Source organism: Mustela nivalis (assembly GCF_964662115.1).
Source record: "Mustela nivalis genome assembly, chromosome: 11".
Taxonomy (NCBI): Eukaryota; Metazoa; Chordata; class Mammalia; order Carnivora; family Mustelidae; genus Mustela; species Mustela nivalis.
The window spans coordinates 65,652,104-65,672,097 of NC_139030.1; the positions used below are offsets into that span (position 1 = coordinate 65,652,104).

General features: G+C 41.3%; 1 protein-coding gene and 1 long non-coding RNA gene across 3 annotated transcripts in view; one reads left to right on the plus strand and one right to left on the minus strand.

The window, feature by feature from the left end:
* Positions 1–18,714, minus strand: part of LOC309843934 — a 1,014,078-nt gene extending 995,364 nt beyond the window's left edge. The window contains exon 1 of the long non-coding RNA XR_014300421.1: positions 18,653–18,714. This is a non-coding gene — a long non-coding RNA (uncharacterized lncRNA). The remainder of the gene's footprint in view (positions 1–18,652) is intronic.
* Positions 1–19,994, plus strand: part of LOC309843930 (uncharacterized protein) — a 273,507-nt gene that overhangs the window by 65,481 nt on the left and 188,032 nt on the right. The window lies entirely within an intron of this gene.

Sequence of the window (19,994 nt, forward strand, 5' to 3'; positions counted from 1 at the left end):
TACCCTCATGACATCATTTGCACCAGTCATCTCCAAAGACCATCACATTGGGGTTAGGACTTCAATGTGTGAGTTTTGGGGGGATGCAGTCAATCCCTAATGGTAAGTGCTTAATTAATAACTTTTGAATATAAAAGAATGGATGGATGATTATGTTGAAGGAAGATTCTGATTATTGTGTATTTCTATGAGAAATGGTCAGTGGTAGGAAAACTGAGCTCACTTTTTCCTAAGTGAGGAATCATCATCTATATAAGGTCACAAATGTGGCCACATTTTCAAATTCTAGACTACAACCTGACATATTTGGATTCATTTTGGATATAAACTTCACATCACCTTAAAACAAAAACAAAACAAAAACATCCTTCCTATCACCTAGTGTTATCTTAGGGCCATCTTCCTGCAGGGGACAAAGCATAAATTAGTGACCTCTTTAAGATGGGTAAGTCTCTGGGAATTCTTTTGCAAGCACTGAATTACCAGTTCTTTGTCTCAGGAACAGGAAGAAGAGTCCACCTTGTGGAAGGTGGCTTATAGCAAAAATGGCCTAGAAACTTTAGATCAACAATAGCCCAACTGGCTGCAAAAAACAAGCCTGTCCCATAACTGCATCATTCAGAGCAGGTGGGTTTCTCTGCCAGAAGAGCGGCCACAAATAGAATTATAGCAGCTGGCCTCCTAACTGTTGTGATTGGATCCAAGAAGTGGTTAATCAACAAAATAAACTAAAAGTAAAGAGTCCTAAGAAAGGAGGCATGAAAACTTACACAGTTTATTTAAATATACTTTAAAACATGAATACACAGGGGCAACTGGGTGGCTCAGTCAGTTGAGCATCTGCCTTTGGTTCAGGTCATGAACCCAGGGACCTGGTGTCAGGCTCCCTTACTCAGCAGGGAGTCTGCTTCTCTCTCTGCCCCTCTCCCTGCTCTCTCTCTCAAATAAATAAATTAACATATAATGCATTATTTGTTTCATGAGTACAGATCTGTGATTCATCAGTCTTATACAATACACAGCACTCAGCACAACACATAACCTCTCTACTGTCCATCACCCAGCCACTCCAGCCCTCCTACCCCTCTCCACTCCGACGACTCTCAGTTTGTTTCCTGAGAGTAAGAGTCACTTATGGTTTGTCTCCCTGTCTGCTTTCGTCTTCATTTTTTTCCTCTCTTCCCCTATGATTCTTTGCTTTGTTTCTTAAGTTTCACATGTTAGTTAGATAATATAATTGTCTTTCTCTGATTAGCTTATTTTGCTTAGCATAATACCCTTTAGTTCTATCTGCATCGTTGCAATTGACAAGATTTTTTTATTTTTTTTGATGGCTGTTCAACTGATTTTTAAAAAAAAATTTGTTAGAGATTTTACTTATTTATTTGACAGAGAGAGACATGAGAAAGGGAAGGCAAGTAGGGGGAGTGGGAGAGGGAAAAGCAGGCTTGCCGCTGAGCAGGGAGCATGAGGTGGGGCTGGATCCCAGGACCCCAGACCACAACCGGAGCCGAAGGCAGATGCCTAACGACTGAGCTACCCAGGTGCCCCTGCTCACCTGATTCTTGATAAAAATACAACCCCACAAGATGCAAGAAATGCATTCTACAAAGTAGTTAGTTAGCTGCTAGTGGGGAAAAAAGTTTAGTAGATTTAGCACAAGATTTGAGTGGCCCACAAAACTGTGTTACTAGCAATGATCCACACTGTGTGACAACAAGAAAGAGCGTGTAAGGTTTTTATTGGGTGAAGATATGTGGTTCATAGTTTTAATATGATATTAAAGGAATTTCAAGAAAATGTAAAATACAGCACTTAAGCTTGCTTGACAGCTCAAGAGGGATTTGCTTATTTGTGCCAGGAGAAACAGAATAGTATGAAGAGGACTTGATCTGGAGTTGGAAACCCCACATTCATGTCTCAGCTGTCACTCGTAACTGGATCAGGATGAGCTTCCCTTGAATCCTCTCAGTGTGCCCGGCTGAATGTCTGAAAGTTGTACCATGAATAAAGACTTAGACTTAGTCCATAGGGGCCCAAAATTATTACCATCATAAGAGGAGCTTTTGGAGAAGAGCATCAGTTTTGTAGGAAATTTACTGCATTGTTCAGAGCTCTCCATTACAAACAATAGACAGCGACTCCTTTTTTTTTTTTAATTTATTTTTTTTCTCACCATAGCACATACCCTCCCCAGTGTCCATCACCCAGCCACCCCATCCTTTCTATCTCCTTCCCCACCAGCAACCCTCAGTTTGTTTCCTGAGATTAAGAGTCTCTGATGCTTTGTATCCCTCTCTGGTTTCATTTTGTTTCATCTTTCCCTCCCTTCTCTTATGATCCTCTGTCTTGTTTCTCAAATTCCTCATATCTGTGAGATCATGTGATAATTGTCTTTCTCTGATAGACTTATTTTGCTTAGCATAATAACCTCTAGTTCCATCCATGTCATTGCAAATGGCAAGATTTCATTTTTGATGGTTGCATAGTATTCCATTCCATTCCATGGGGCATAGTATTCCATAGGACTAACAAACATAGTATGTGGAACTCTGGAAGGAACTCTTTTATACATTAAATGTAACAGAAAATAGCTAACTTTTTCATCTTGGACTGCCCAGAACTGTGAAAGGCCTTCCTCCTGGGGGAGCTGGTGATGTCTGTCAGTGAGCTGATGGGCACCGGACCTGCCTGGCACCCTTTATCGAGGGTAGATGAGGCTCCTGAACCATATCTTTATCCATTCATCTGTTGTTGGACATCTAGGGTCTTTCCATAGTGTGGGTATTGTGGACATTGCTGCTGTAAACATTGGGGTGCATATGCCCCTTTGGATCACTGCATTTTTATCTTTGGGGTTAATACCCAGTAGTGTGATCGCTGGGTCGTAGAGTAGCTTTATTTTCAGCTTTTTGGAGGAATCTCCATACTGTTTTCCAGAGAGGCTGCACTAGCTTGCATTCCCACCAACAGTGTAGGAGGGTTCCCCTTTCTCCCTGCCCTTGCCAACACCTGTCATTTCCTGACTGGTTAATTTTAGCTGTTCTGACTGGTGTGAGGTGGTATCTCCTGAGGTTTTGATTTGTATTTCCTTGATGCCAAGTGATGTTGAAGACTTTTTCATGTTAGACAGTGAGTCTTGAGTGACAAAGTAGAAAAAGTGTTTTTTTTTAAAAAAAAGCTTATCACAGAAGGATGTGGGGCAAATCACAGAACACTTGGGAATGCTGCAGTGCCAAGACGGGCAGATCTGCCAGAATCAACACCTCAAATCATGCCCCAGAACTGGTCTTCAGCTGCCACCGAGACATAGATGCCATCATCTGTACCACTTCTGCTCCGGGGTGTTGGTTTTTATCCCAACCACAGCCAGTGCTGACACCGCTGTTGTCAGGGACTCAGCCTTGTGGCCGCTGCTCCCTGCTGCCTCTGTGTGTGTGCGTGTGTGGGTGCATGGGAACGTGTGTGCATGGGAACGTGTGTGCATGCATGAGAAAGGGAGGTTGGGGGAGAGAGAGAGGGAGAGGGAGAGAGCACTATCCTTTCCTATTGAGTCCATAGATCCTGAGTTCAGTCCAGTGTGGCTGAGTCTCTTTTTGATTGGCTACTAGCTTGAGCCTAGTTATAAATAATACTAAGACAGCTAGTACCTAGCATTTTTAGTATCAGTAGCAGGCTCTTCAGGTAGGAATGAACCAAACATAGAAAAAGTTTAGGTTCTGAGCTGCTAAAAGTGAATGTCACATATCCACCTAGGCATCAAACAGCCACTATCGAAGTCACCACAAAGGGCAGGAATCCTGAAAGTTGCATCCCGAAGTGAATATAAAGTGTCCAGAAAGGAGAATCAAGAAGACCTCAGTCCTCATGATAGGAGGCAAGCCACCGACCCCTCTAAGGCTTGAGGGAATTGTCTTCAGATGATAGCTTAGAACTGTAGTTTTCCAGTTGTTCTCAAGGTAAAGACAAGAATTGAGGTGGGTGTCCAGGCCTTAATTAGCACTTTCTAAGGGTGATGAATGAGCACTTTTATCTGCCCGCTGGAATGGAAATAGGAATAGGATGTATCCCTAATGGGATAATGGAGCTGTGCTACAGTGCTTTAATTTCCCAATTTTAGTGGAATTTCGGCAGCTGTGATTAACCTGACAAATCAAGGAGGGGATGGTTTGAAGGGATCCAAACAGCTGAGCCAACCTGGCACTCCTTCCTCAGCATCCTTGAGGGCCTCATCAGACAATGGCTCGGCTCCACTCTTGGTACAAATTCTCTGTCAGGCTTCCAAGGCAAGGTCCCAGTGATGCTGAATGCTGAAGCCAGGGCCAAGATTCTCCTGGCCGTGGTCCCCTAGTGTGCCCGTGGAGGCTGTTTCTCATCCTCTTTTGGAATGGGCTGCAGCGGGGAAGATCTCATTTACAGATAACCAGCCAGCAGTTATCACACCCGAGGTGCCCTTCGGATTAGAGGCCATTTATATGTACAGCAAATATTTGTTGAACACCCACGATGTTCAGGGCACGGGGTTCGTACCTTGAGGGTGAGAGAGGGAAGAGGAGCGCTCAACCCTGACTTCAGGAAGGTGAAAGGAAAGGACTAACAAACATAGTATGTGGAGCTCTGGAAGGAACTCTTTTATACGTTGAATGTAACAGAAAATAGCTAACCTTTTCATCTTGGGCTGCCCGGGACTGTGAAAGGCCTTCCTTCTGGGGGAGCTGGTGATGTCTGTCAGTGAGCTGATGGGCACCGGACCTGCCTGGCACCGTTTATCGAGGGTAGAGGAGGCTCCCGAACCTCAGCCCGGCTTTCTGGAATTAGCTGCAGCCAAATCCCAAATCTCCAGGTGTGAATGCCAGATCTACTTGGGCTAGCCTGGTTGGGGGTCTTTCAGTTGCCAGTTTAAGGTTAAAATAATACTCTTATGTTTCGGCTTCTGCCAGCCTGTCTCCTTTGTGGCTTATTTTGCCTTGTTTAAGCGCAAGGAGAAATGAACTCAGGTGGTCAAAAGAATTCTAATGAAGTCAAGTTTCTACTTCAATTGCTTCGAATCTGAGACTGCCTCATAAAGAGAGGAACTGTTTTCCCTGGGTCCTGCCAACTCTTGTCATAAACATACGAAGTTCATCTCCTCCCTTTCTACCATAAACAAAAGCTTAGATGCTATCGATGATGATTCTAGATACATCCCATCCAGGATGAGGAAGAGATTCTTCAACAGTGAAAATTCTTGAGCAAAATTTTTGTGGGCTTTTATGAAAAAGTTCATGTGCCTTATGGGGCAGTGTATGAGTACCGAGTGCTGTGTGAGGCAAAATTCCTGGCTTCTCACATATGATAGTGTTTACAAGCACTAGCAAATGCTCTTTTATGCTTCTCTGCCAGGCACCATTCTAAGTGTGTCCATACACTTCCAAACTATGCCAGGTTCTACGAGATTGATTCTGTTATCATCTCCCATTCAGATGAAGAGACTAAGAGACTAAGGTGTAGAGAGGTTAAACTTGTTCAAGGTTTATGGAAGTAAGCCTAAGAGCTGGGCACAAACCCTCTAGCTCCTGGGCCAGACTGGGTTTGGGGGAGCGTTTTTCTTGGGAATAGGGACACAACTATTGGACGGTGGCTCTCGGCTGCTTTGGGCCAGGAATTCTGTTCCATCATGAGCCAGTTCCAAAACCTTTGGGTTCTGTTATACAGAGATCAGCTATACTATGTGGTGGGAGAAGAGATGGGTGTAAAAGGAACACGATCCAGGGTGTCATTCGCCTTTTCTTTCTACTCTGGTCATTCTCAAGTTCGTCTCTGAGTTCCTTGAGGTCCGGGCTGATGTCTTATTTAGTTTTGCAACACTTCAGTAGTAAGTGCAATACCTTGACTTGTAGTACGTATGGAAATGACTGAAAGTCCCTTCCTGGAGTCTGGCCTACCTGTGGAGGGTGGGCCCTGGGGCTACTATTGGAATATTGGAGATTACTCATATTTATGGATGTGTCCACAGATCCTTTAGCACTTTGGGCATTATTGGTGACATTGATATTTCATCTTAATGATTTGGTGGAATTTGCTGTTCCTGCAAAAGAAGAATTTGCTGTTCCTGCTTGCTTCTTTGCTTGCTTGCTTTATGACCTGGTCTGGTGATCCTGTGCCTGAATTGGAGATTCCCAGGACTGTCCTGACATCCTTTATTGTAGTGAGAGCTGAGGCCTGTGATGCAGAGGCTCTATTCCAATCAACATACATTGTATGTGGGGCATACATTGGTAAATGAGTTCTTTATCTTTCCTATTGGAATGCCAATTTTATGGGGAGAAGGACGGTTACATATCCAGCTAAAAACTGTCACTTTTCTGAACAACTAGAGGTGGTCATTTTTCATCGTGCCAGCCAATGAAATTTAAATTGGGTTTCATGACAAGCTTTAGGTTTCTGATACAGGTACTCTCTGTTTTTCCTTACTTTGTTATTCTTTCTGCCTGCAATAATGGCGTGAGTCTGAGGATGCAACATCTTTCTTTTTACAATGAAACAGTAAGCAGGAAGACTGAGTTCAACACGCAAGGGATGGCAGAGCAGGAAGCAGGAGGCTGGGGCGTTGATGGCATACTTGAAAAGCTGCAGCAGATCTGGCCAATTCAAATTTCTTATTATGTGAACAAACTAAACTTTGTGGTCAAGGCTTCTAGAAATCAAGGGTTTTTTGGGTTACTTTTAGATGAATATCATTCTTTCTGATCCATGTGGCATCTTCAGACCTTAAAATTTAGTAAAATGTTGAAGACTGAAGTAGAAGTTAACAATAATCATTGTTCAATGCATGGAATTAACAGCCTGTTGAAGGAGCATATTGTAAACATGTTTTTTAAATGAGAGAATAACATGTTTCCAAGTAATTCCATCAGAAAGACTTATCTGAAGAACCAGTGGTATACATGAAGTTTTTGAGAATTGTAATATGAGCTGTAGCTGTCCCATAGTTCACTGATAAAGAATTCTTAATCCGTAGAGCAAAAAACTTGGGAATTCACCATTGTTGAATAGAGGATGGACTTTGATTCTAAATGTTTTTTTTTTTTTAAGATTTTATTTATTTGTTTGTCAGAGAGAGAGAGAGAGAGAGAGAGCACGCACAAGCAGGGGGAGCAGCAGGCATAGGGAGAAGCAGGCTCCCTGCAGAGCAAGGAACCTGATGCAGGAGTCATCCCATGATCCTGGGATAATGACCAAAGGCAGATTCTTAATCGACTGAGCCATCCAGGCGTCCCTGGACTTTGATTCTAAACACCAGTACTAGTTATAAGACTTATATATTCATTAGTAGACAGCAGTGTTCCAGTTCCCTTGTCTGTGGGCTTGGGGCCGGCAGCATCACCTGGGAAGTTGTAAAAATGCAAATCCTCGGGTCCTATTACAGACCCACTGATTTGGAAATGCTAGGGGTGGGGTCCAGCAATCTGTTTTAACAAGCTCTCTAGGTGATTCTGATGCAAGCTAAAGATTGAGAATCAGTGCTTAAAATTACTTTCCATGCTTTAGATTAATTTCCATACATTAGGCTAACCAGGACTGTTTTCCTCCCCAGTACTAGGGTCATTAACATCTTTCTGATATGTGAGTTGGTCTCCTAGTGACCATCTCCAGAGGGAATATCCTGTGATGGTAAATTAAGAAGTTGGCATTTTGATTCCTAAATCAATGTCATGTAAAATGTAGTCCTTTTATCCCTGGAGCCCTAGGTGAACCACTAATACCACGGTTCCAAACCTGAATTAATCTGTTTTACCAAGGGGAGGTCAGTCTGAAGCAAATGACCTCTTTTTATTCATCTATGGTAAGAGCACTTGAATCAAACTGAAGTTTATTTTTTTTTAATATAAAAGACATAAAAGTGAAAAAATGGGATTTGCTACCAATAATCTGGAATGTGAACAATCTAGCATTAGCTAATTGGCTATTGACTATAAGTAAACAAGAAGAAAAACAGCAAATAGGTCTTTCTGGCTAGCTAAGATGATTTGTTGGTTTAAACATTTTATAAAAGGTAAGTTAAATTTACCAGACACAAAGAAGGTAAATAATATATGGGAAGCTTTGTCTGTTTACTAGCTTATACTAAAAGCTATCAAAATTAATGGTTTACTTCTTCCCTCATAGAAAGTCCTTAAAGTGAAATGTACCTACTTTTAAAAAAATTTATTTATTTATTTATTTGACAGAGTGAAAGGGGGGGGGGAGAGATCACAAGTAGGCGGAGAGGCAGGCAGAGGGAGAGGAAGGTAAGCAGGCTCCCTGCTGAGCAGAAAGCCAGATGAGGGCCTCAATCCCAGAACGCTGGGATCATGACCTGAGCTGATGGCAGAGGCTTAACCCACTGAGCCACCCAGGTACCCGAAATGTACCTGCTTTTGAGTTAAGTCGATTTGATTTATTCTAAAAGGTAATATCTTAAATCTTTTCCTATTTCATGACTATATTATAATTCATTGTCCCAGAAGATGAAAGCATGTATATGCAAAATAGGAATTGATATTAGTATAACTTCTGTTAGAAAAGAACAGGTGCATGAATGAAATACATGTTCAGAAGGAGTAGGTCATCTTTTTTTTTTTTTAAGATTTTATTTATTTATTTGATAGACAGAGATCACAAGTAGTGAGAGAGGAAGAAGCAGGCTCCCCGCAGCATAGAGCCTGATGTGGGGCTCCATCCCAGGACCCTGAGACCATGACCTGAGCGGAAGGCAGAGGCTTTAACCCACTGAGCCACCCAGGTACCCTTGGTCATCTTTTTGGTTAAGATGTTTGACTTTTTGAAAAATATATTTATGTATTTACTTGACACACACAGAGAGAGAGAGAGAGAGAGAGAGAGAACAGCAGGGAGTGCAGAAGAGGGAGAGGGAGAAGCAGGCTCTCTGCCGAGCAGGGAGCCTGATGCAGGGTTCGATCCCAGGACCCTGGGATCAAGACCTGAGCCGAAGGCAAATGCTTAACCTGCTGAGCCACCCAGCCCCAAGATGTTTGAATAAAATTAACTTCTGATTTTATCATGTGGAAATTTTCTGGTATATGTATATGGGTATTTTTAGGTGTGGTTAGGTGTGTGGAGATAATATAACTCAGTAAACATAGTAGTAAGTACCAATGAAAAATACACTGAATCCTTATTATATATCTGCTGTAACAGTGTATTTAAAAGAGCACAAGTCCAGGGGTGCCTGGGTGGCTCAGTGGGTTAAAGCCTCTGCCTTTGGCTCAGGTCATGATCTCGGGGTCCTGGGATCAAGCCTTGCACCGGGTTCTCTGCTCAGCAGGGAGCCTGCTTCCCTTCCTCTCTGCCTGCCTCTCTGCCTACTTGTGATCTCTGTCTGTCAAATAAATAAATAAAATCTTTAAAAAAAAGGAGCACAAGTCCATCTGGTGTCAACTGTAGCATAGCTACAAGTGTATTAATACATTTTCATTTCAGGCTATTACCTGTGGTTTTATTGATGATTCAAAGTATTTATGTCAAAGATTGTAGTAGCGTATGTCATAAATGATGGACTGATGTTCACTTGGGAGGCACCCCCGTATCCTCATAACTAAATGTTTTAACTGCCACTTCTGAGAAAGCACAGCCCTGGTAGTATGCGGTGGAGACAGCAGGGCTAAGAAAAGTGAATGAGGGCAATTCTTCCGTCTTGCCCTGGGATTTGGGAATATTTTCCCTCTTAGGTATATCCAGATAGGATACAGTGTTCTGATTTCAAGCTGGGAGTCCTGATAATGGAAAATTATATATATCTATATAAAATGATATTTTGAGTAAGGAGGAGAGAAAAATCATTAAGTGGGGAAAGTGAGTAGAGGTAGACGAAAGATTTAATATAAAAATACTAGGGCAGAGTCAAGGGAAGTAGGCATGACCAGGGTATCAAGATACTTCCTAAGGGGCCTCTCCAGTGCATTTTTACCCATCTGCTGGGCCAGATGTGTCACCTGCATTTATCCCTACTCCCAGTTGTCTTTCTTTATTGCTGTGTCTCCTATTTTATAGAGACCTTCTGTTGTCTGGTGATAGAAGGTTTTTAATCTAATAATTAAGCTACCCAGCTGTAAAAGTATTTATGCTGTAGGACCCAGTTACAAGCAGACTGACTTTGACACTTTCTCATAAAGGTATTTCTGAGTCCACCTTCTTTTCACCTTAAGAAAATAAATACACAGAGAAGAAAAGCCTGGGGCAATGATTTACTCAACCTCTGTAGACTAGTGCACGGGACCAAGATGTATTAATTGGTTTGCTGTCCAAGGCAGCTCTACTGGGCATGAACCTTGGTGCTGCTCTCTGAGCTGTGCTGAAGTCTGCTGACTGGTCTTCCTCCAGCAGCTCCCATAACTTAGAAACCAAAAGACAGTCTAACTTCTTATTTGCCAGTGTTCAATGAAAACATGTCAGGTCTGTTATTAACACATATAGAGAAAGATCAACTTTCTGAGTGAAAAATTCAGATTCACAGTGCTAAATAAGTTATCCTAGCTGGAACTGCCATAGAGAATAAAGTGAACCTCAGTTTGGAAAGGGGGCTGACTACTCTTCCTTTTGGAGCAGTTCTGTCTTACAGCTTTTACAGCTTCCCATTTGATTTTGTTTGATGATGGTGTTCCTATGCTTAAAGTGTGAAAATCTTGATGAAGTGGTTATTTGATTTACAAAAGGATTTCTAGTGCAAGTAAAGTAATTCAAATAAAAGCTCATATATTAAGTACCTGGAACCATTACTTTTCCTAGGCACTTGGACTCATTAGTGGAGTCTGTCTTTGGTGGTCAGGCATCTCCTCTCACCACCCTTTATTATTATTTTTTTTTTTTTCCTCAAGGACTCTATAGAGATACACATAATGTAGCCAGCTTGGATACTCTCTCCAGAGTGGGCACAGTAGTCTATGAGTTTGAACCTCTTGAGTGTACATCTACTCCATGTTCATTATAGGTCTGTGAGCTCCATGAACATCAGAGCATGTGACTAGATGGAACATGGAGAGTATCACCTAATTCGTCTGGTTAGATGGCCTTAGACTGTGCTCTAACTCTTCCGGAACACACACACACACACAGGCACTCTCACATGCACATATGTGTGCACAGGTACGCACGTGGGCACACACATATGTAATGATTAGCTGCTTTGGAAGTTCAAAATATCTTCTCCCTGTTGTGTTTATCTCTTCAGCTCGACTTTTCAGTTTGTGCCCATGTTAGGATGATGGTTGTTTAGTTAATACATAGATGAACTACAGAGACTGCTAAGCTTTTTTCATTGTAGTTGCAATGCAAAGACTTGTAAACCACTGTGCTTATAGTTAATATTGTAGATGCCATTTCCCGAGCGTTGTATTGCTTGGGCTTATTCGACCTGTGTTAATCTGCAGGCCTTTCCCTGGAAAAGACGACTCCACTTTTGACTGCCTGTGGACCTACGTGCCTTTGTCATTGGCAGCTTTGGTGTGGTTCTTAAATGCTACCTCTTTCCACAGTCTGGGCCATCTGTCCACTTAAGCCAGGGTGTCCTGTGGTCCATTCTCCACATCAGAGTTCTGTGTGGCAGAAAGTAGAAGTTCTGCGGCCCAGGAATTGATCTTTGATAGCTATTTTGTGGTGGTGCCTTTTAATCCTGGCATTCTGGGCAACTGTCTAGAGAGATTTAAAAAATATCAAGGCCTAGTTTTCCATGTCTGGGAATTCTGATTTAAACCATAGGATGGGGGGGCACCTGGGTGGCCCAGATGGTTAAGCATCTGCCTTTGGCTCAGGTCACGATCTCCAGGTCTTGGGATCGAGCCCCATGTCAGGCTCCTGGCTTGGCAGGGAGTTTGCTTCTCCCTCTCCCTCTGCCTCTCCCCCTGCTTGTGCTCTCTCTTTCACTCTGCCTCTGTCTCTGTAGCTTTCCTCAAATGAATAAATCTTACAAAAAAAAAAAAAAAAAAAAAGACAGTAGGGCGGGCCCAGGCATGAATATTTTTTAAAAAAAGCTCCCCATGTGATTCTAAAGTTCATCCAGAACTGAGAATCACTGTCTTATGGTTAGTAGGACTTTCAGATGAAAATCACCCAATTAATGTCAGCTGATGCCTCCCTAGGTCTCTACAGCTAGACAGGATAATACTCAAAGTGTGGTTCCCATGCCGGGAGCACCAGCACTACCTGGGAGCTTGTTAGACATGCAAGTTCCCTGGGCCTATTCCAAACCTACAGAATGACAGCTTTGGGGGTGGGGCCCAGAGAACTGTTTTTTTTTTGTTTGTTGGTTGGTTGTTTTCCCTTTCAGAGAACAATTGCTCGAACCCACCATTTTCATGGCTTAATTATTTTCAAGGCATCTTTTAATTTCCACGTGTTCTCTGGGCCTGTTCTCACTGAGCCTTCCTCTTCTAAGCCTTGTGACTGCACCTTTGACTCACCACACTGAAATTTAAATTTAAATTTAAATTTAAATTTAAATTTAAATTCTCCCAAGAATCCACTCACAGAGAAGCATTTGCAAACATGTAGACTTTACTGAAGGTAAGCAGAAGAGTAAGAAGGAGGTCTTTTTTTTTCTTTTAAGATTTTATTTATTTATTTGATAGAGAGTTAGAGAGCACAAGTAGGCAGAAAGGCAGGGAGAGAGGCGAGCAGACTCCCCACCGAGCAGGGAACCCGATGCAGGGCTCCATCCCAGGACCCTGGGATTATGACCTGAGCGGAAGGCAGCTGCTTAACTGACTGAGCCACCCAGGCGCCCCAAGGAGGTCTTTATGTTCACATTCCCAACAAGAAATGATTGTAACAATGGCCTGTGAGAAATTTCTGTTCTCTCTTTAGCTATACTGGCCTTGGGGCTATTCTTTTGACCCTTGCTTCATATGGAGCTCAGCTTCTTCCCTTCCCATTAGCTCCTTTGGATCTTCAAAATACAGTCTTTCTGTTGTGTTGCTCTTTCTCAGTTCCCACTGGCTAACTTGTATTTACAAACCCATAAATGCATACATAGAACTAAAAATCTCTGCTAATTGGATTTACCCTATCAGACACCTTCCCCCCGCTTATTTTCTGCTATATAACCTGAAGCAAAGTGGACTGGCTAAGGCAGATTAAGTTCTCATTGCCATAGAGAGTATTAAATATCATCATTGTACCTCTCCTCCCTGTTTTGACTTGTTCCTTGACCCTATACACCAGTAGAATCAAGATAGTGCCAAAATAAATGATTGAAACATGAAAATTCCAATCAGCTGGTTACCTTGCATAATACCAAACCACGAACTTGACAGTTTTTTTTTTTTTAATGTATTTTTTCCTCTAGAACTGAGTTTTTGGGGGTGAGGAATGATGTCATGCAGATAGAGCCTTTACTTGTCAGTCATTTCAAAATGATGAGTTTGGTCTAGTTCATTTCCAAGTGGGTGATAAGGAAACACAAGTACTTGAGAATTAACAAAGATGGGAAAATTCTTTAAGGAAGTAGATCCTCTAAATGCCAAAGGGCAAGTTGAAATTTGTATTAGACTTCTCTAGAAATAAGAACTGTTGATGAATAAATCACCTTGGCAGTGATTCTGAAAGTGTCCAAGATGAGGAAGTTTTTACTTTACTTGACAAGGAAATAAAGACAGTGAATAGATTATTCAGTGGACTGATGATCTGGCTTCACATCCATTTTGGCAGGTGTACTGTGCTCCAATATACATGATAATAGTTTAAATGTAAATAAGGTTAATGAATTTTAATATTCCTCTGAATCGTGTATTCATACTTCCATTTGCATAGTGACTTATTCCTCAAGTCCTTTTGTAAATATTGTAATGAAATAAACATAAGAGGCAAGCACAAAGGAGTGCATACGATTAGCTCAGCAGACAGCCCTCCATGAAGGCAAACTGGAATCATATCACAGGATCGCAGACATCAGGGATGGACGAGTCACATAAGTTAACCAGCTGATCCTTCTTTTCTAGTGGGGAGTTATTCTGTTTAGGAGGTTTTCAAAAAAGTAGTTTGGTTTAACTTTCTGTGCTTCCAGTGATAAGGTTTCTGAACTTGCCTGCAATAGAATATCTGCTGTGCTTCCCTCTGAAGCGAACGTGGTCCTGGGATATGGTGTAACAGATGAGGGAGAACAGAGGTGCCTGCCGGAGCCACCTTAGGCATAAACATTGTCAGAGCTGGTGTGGGGCGGGGGGCAGCCTCTCACCCCTGGGCATGCTCAGGCCTCAAAGTTAATCAGGGAAGCACTACAGCACAGAGCAAAACTCAGTGCTTTTAAGCGTAGCTTCACTTTTTCTGTTGCCAATTTTGGGGGAAAAAAAGAGTTACACTTTCCCCTCAATGCTGTTGTCCTGGCAAAGATAAGATGTTGGTCTTAACTCTTGCTGATGATGAAGATTGCTATTTAACTTTAAGGCATTTAAGGATGATTATTGTCTTTTAGCTTTTTCTTTACCCCCGAGCCATTATATAGAGTGACAACACTTGAAATGGCTGTTCTTTGCTGAATATACTGTCCTTTTCCATGCCTCTCTGCTCCTGTGCCTGTACCTGTGCAGGGTGGCAGCTTGGGTGCTGGGATCCTGGTGAGAGCCCACAGACGAGGATCAGGACACCCATAGTCAACTCCTGTGTGTAACAGGATATTCATAGTAGCTCAGTCACAGTTTTGTTGAGCGGGTTAAGTGAGTAACTACCTGTAAAATTTTAGAAGAATGCCGGGGGTTGCTGAATGCTGACAAGCTTTATCTCTCGCTAGTTTCTCTGCTTGAAATGCCCTTTCTCCTCCTCAGTAGAACTCTTGTGCTGGGGATCCAACGTCCAATGTGGTTATACCACTTCGCTACATGTCTCATTCAAGGCAGAATAAATTGCTTGTTACTCTTTTTTCTCTGACACATTTTACCTATTTTTGCTATTGCATAGCATTTATCAGGGTGTATTAAATTTAATCCCCCAGTATTTCTCTTATTCTAAGCTATAAATTCCTTGAGGGCCGGACCATATTTTATTTATCTATTTATTATCTTTCAACACCCCAAACAAGCTCTGGATATAGCAGGTGTTTGATATTTATTTACTGGATTAAGTATAAACAATATAGAACCATTCTTTTTTTTTTTGGAATGAGTCTGACTGAGCATTTAGTGTATCCCAGTGTTGCTCTTGATGTGTGTGTAGCACGAGAGTGCTTCTTGCTCTTTGTTGACAGCAGGACCTGAGACACTTGTGAATGTAACTATACTTTATAAAATGGGCAAGACCGGGGGATGCAGTCAGAGGGGCCTGGGACTCTGCTCTTTGCTTAGAAATTGAAGTCAGCACTTACGAGATCTCTCACAATTGTTTTTTTGAATAGCGTTTGCATCTTTGGGGCAATTCGTACATTAGGAGTTTCAGTGTCACTTGTAGTGAGGTCATAAATGTGGGATGCTGAGCTTCCAGTGAGACATACCTATTGAAGTTTTGGTTTGAAAGAACGAAAGAAAAAGGTCATTTCTGACTTCCATTTTCTGGTTATGGATACAGTGGACTTTCACGTGTGGTAGAGGTGGTCAGAGGCAAGCACTTCTATTGGAGGTGGTAGCAGGTACAGTAAAGTCAAGTCCCGGAATTAATTCATGGAGGTAGCAGCATGTCTTCCTTAGGCTAGTTCTGTGGCATTATTTGGGGCAGTTTTCTGGAAACTGAATCTGTAGCCTCCTTATGATTTCCTAAACTGTCTAAAATCCTTCATAAATTTCTTTTCTGCTTATAGTAGCCAGACGAGACTCTTGTTTTCCACGGGAAACTGACTGGTAGAGCCACTAATGAACCAACTGCTTTTGTCCAGAATTTTCAGGGGGTAGTGATGATAATAACAATAATATGGTTTGTTTCATGTGACAATGTCAGCTACCGAAGGAATGTTGAAATCTATAGTCCAGTTACTTTGAGTAGAGTCTGAAAAATATCCATTTTCCTATTTATAAAAGCTGGATCCATATAGCTTGAAAGGTGCCTCCAAGTTCAGCCAAGTAACATATTCTTTTCTACCATCATTGGAGGTTATAGAGCAGGAGTGTGAGTTAGTGCTTTCATTTGATGTCTGCCTAGGTCCTTGAAAGCAAATTGGTTACAATCAGCAGAGGGAGCTAGAATCAGGAAACGAGAAAGCTGAAATAAAATGAACCAGAGAGTTTCCAGGGGGAAAATTATCCAGCATAAAAGGAGGTCAGGAAGAGTTCAGTTAGGATTTTCTGAAGGAGAAAAAAATGGGAGAAAGTAAAGGGATCAGAAAATTATTATAAGAGAAATAATAGATCGCAAAATAGGGAAGAATTAAAAGATATGATTAACAGCTGTCAGTTCTTCAATTGACAAAGCTGGTTAATTGCCCGTGTAATCCTAGTATATAATTTCCCACCTAGTATACTTCACTCCGGAGAATCATAAATGAATTGCATATGTTACTTTTGTTAAGCTGCTGAGGACGCAAATCCAGGCAACGCTTTTGACTTAAGAAGGAACAACAATGGTGAAAACTCCACTCATGTGTATGTAGGAAAGGATCTTTACTATTTGCAGGTTGAAGGTGCTTTAGAGCTGGGCTTAAACGTGGGGATGATCTCTGGCCCTTCACTATGAGGATATAAAGCTAAGGCCCAGATAGATGCACTGGCTTGCCCAAGACAGGCTTCTTGGAGTGCTGTGTATTGTGACATAGAGGGAATTCAATATTAACTTCCTTGCTTTGTAACGATACACAACCATCACATAGCACTCCCCAAGTCTAAAAAAATCTTCCTTCTTAAGTACACGTTCAACTCCTCTTCTTTCTCCTCTATTTATTCAGTGCCTGACTATATGAAGAAAGACAGTTTTCTCCGTGCATATTCTCATCTATGTGGGACAGAGGCAAAGCCCAATAAATTGCTGGGGATGTTTCTTTATGTCTCTCTTTTGTTTTTGTCCTTCATTCCTAATTCTTGATATCAAATTCAGAGAACAGCAGGGTGAGTGCAAAAGGCTTTCTCACTCTTTTAAAGCTTGAGCACACTTGGATCTTTTTTCAAAATATTCTAGTCTGCAAACACTGGCAAAGATAAGCCTCCTTTCCCTTGCATTTCAAGTATACAGATTTTTTGTTTATACTAGAGGATTTATTTTTTATTGTTATTTTTTTCTATGTGTCTTTGGATTTTTAAAGATTTAATACATTCTAGGTGGGAAACAAGTTTGTGAGATACAGGCATTTGGCTGAGTCTTTGAGCTGGTGAGAAAATCCTGTCTAATACCACCCATTAGCAGTTCCTATATTGTGGCAATCTACAGGACCAGAATTTCATTCTATTATAATCTTGGTGCTAGTGTTACTGTGCTGTAATCCTATCACTGTCAGTTGCCACCCATTTCTTTCTGTGGTTTACTTGGATTACTTTAGTGATTCTTTGAAAATCATAAAGGAATAGGAAATTATTTAAAAAATTAAAAGCATTTTCCTTGGTCAGTGCTCAAGCTTTTTTCTGTCTTAAATTCTGATTTTGGCTGTGGAAACCAAAGCTTATTTATTGGTGGAATAAATGATAATTGTTGTCACATTTCTGTGCTTTTATGTTGTGATTTCCTTTATGACCTTTTTAAAAAAAAATGGCAAGATGTTTTCTTGGGTGTGGTAGCAATAGACTGATCTTAAAAGCATGTAAGATGTCAATATTTATAAAAGCACTTATGGAGGTAAGTTTGCTCTAAATGTGGGTAGGATAAAAGGGACACTTGCACTTGAGTGTCAGAAGTACACTAATAGTGTAGAGACTGCAACAGTCCTTCAGAAGGTAGAACCTGTGCAAGGAAGAGTTGATTTCATTTCAGTCTCCAAGGCTTGTTTCCTTGATCCTGTACTTGTACCAGCCAGTTTTAAAAGTGAACCTTTTGATAATCCCACGGTGTTGTTTTCTGAATGTTAAATCTTTCCATTTTAAGCCATTGAAGTCTTTTGATGTCTTTCTAAGGCCTTTCCAAGAATATTTATATACCCCACTGTGAGCTCGGCATCATTATCAGGTAGTCAATGGGAATTGATCTTTGTCCTTCAGGGATTTGACATTTGCAGTTTGCAGCGATTTCTCTTGGATCTCAAGGTCCATGATATGTACCTACTGCAATTTTTAAATGGTGTGAATTGACGTGGGGTAAAGGATAGTAGGTGGCAGCCCGATATTTGCTTCCCAGTGGGCCTAGATAGCTGCTTAGGTCCTGTAATTTAGGATAATTTTAATGCTTTGTCAACCACTAATTTTCACACACAATTGCTGTATGTGTGTGTGTGTGTGTTTGAAAATGATTATTGAGTGAGAGGGTGAAACTTGAGTGACATGAAGATCTGCCTAGGAAACATGTGCCTCTTGATTTAATATGTTTTCGAAAATAACGGAGGCATTAGAAACAATTGTGATTAAAAATTAGGAAATTTATTAGTATCTGAGAATGTGTCTTGTGAGTATCAAAGGGTTACTTTACATGCATTTTAATTTTTATTTTATTTTTTAAAGATTTTATTTATTTATTTGACAGAGAGATCACAAGTAGGCAGAGAGTCAGGCAGAGAGAGAGGAAGGGAAGCAGGCTCCCTGCTGAGCAGAGAGCCTGATATGGGGCTTGATCCCAGGACCCTGGGATCATGACCTGAGCCGAAGGCCGAGGCTTTAACCCACTGAGCCACCCAGGCACCCCTAGCATTGCATTTTTTTTTTTTAAGATTTTATTTTATTTATTTGACAGAGAGAGAGAGGGAGAGAGAGATAGATCACAAGTAGGCAGAGAGGAAGGGAAGCAGGCTTCCTGCTGAGCAGAGAGCACCATGTGGGGCTTGATCCCAGGACCCTGGAATCATGACCTGAGCCGAAGGCAGAGGCCTTAACCCACTGAGCCACCCAGGTGCCCCCCTAACATGCATTTTTAAAGAAATCTAGCAATTGTACGAAAAACGATAAGAAAGTGTTAATTCTCTGCAAACATAACCCTCTGTGACGTACCTGAAAGATTTCCCAGCTTCATGTTAAAATCATTTCTTATTTTAATAGACTTGTTCATTTGTTTATGTTGGATAAAATAAATATTATTAAACTCCAGGTATTATTAATAACATTTTTTTTGAAAAATAAACTTCTTATTCAGTTGGGTATGCAAATAGAAATGGCTGAGTCATTTTAGTCAGAAGGATGAATAATATTTTTTCATAATCTTATGCTTTGGTTTTGAGAAATCTTTAGATTCATACATACGAGCTAGGTTATAGCTTCACAGATTTCTTCGTTAAGCAGTTTAACTGCCTTGGATGGGGAGTCATCTCTAAAGACAGCTGCTCATCAGTTAGGCTGCAAAAGAATGAGAAATGCCATGAGCCTTTCCTGGGTCTCTCTGGCCCGGAAAATGATTCCTAGGGCATCATGCTAGCCTGTCTTCATTCCAGGACAAGTGCGAATCTAAAACGTAAGGGAGAAGGGGGATTAAGCATTGGCACTACAAGTGCTGACTCAGTTGGTCCAGCAAAAAAGTCTGTTCTACCACAAATTTCTTCTACAGCGTAGATGTGGAGAATCCCTACTGTGAAATTCTACCCTTATCACACGGACTTAACAGGATAACAACTCATCAGAAGGAGGGCTGTGGTCAGCTTAGTGCCTTGGTGGCTTGATCTTAAATTAACTATATATATAGGTCAGCCAAAAGTGGGCTGGCTGACTGGAAAACACATGTGGAGTATTTACTATTGGGAATATGTAAGAAACGAAAGGCAGAGGAAAGCAATTTTTATAATTTTTTTTAAAGAAAGGGAGCTTAAGTAAAAGTCCCGAAAGGTCTTTTTGCTTTTCTTTTTTTGGCTTGTTTGTTTTGCACTGTTAATTTGATCCAGTTTTTTAGGGGATGCCTGGATGGCTCAGTTGGTAGAGCATGCAACTCTTGATCCTCAGGGTCTTGAGTTCAAACTGTGCATAGAACTTATTTAAAAA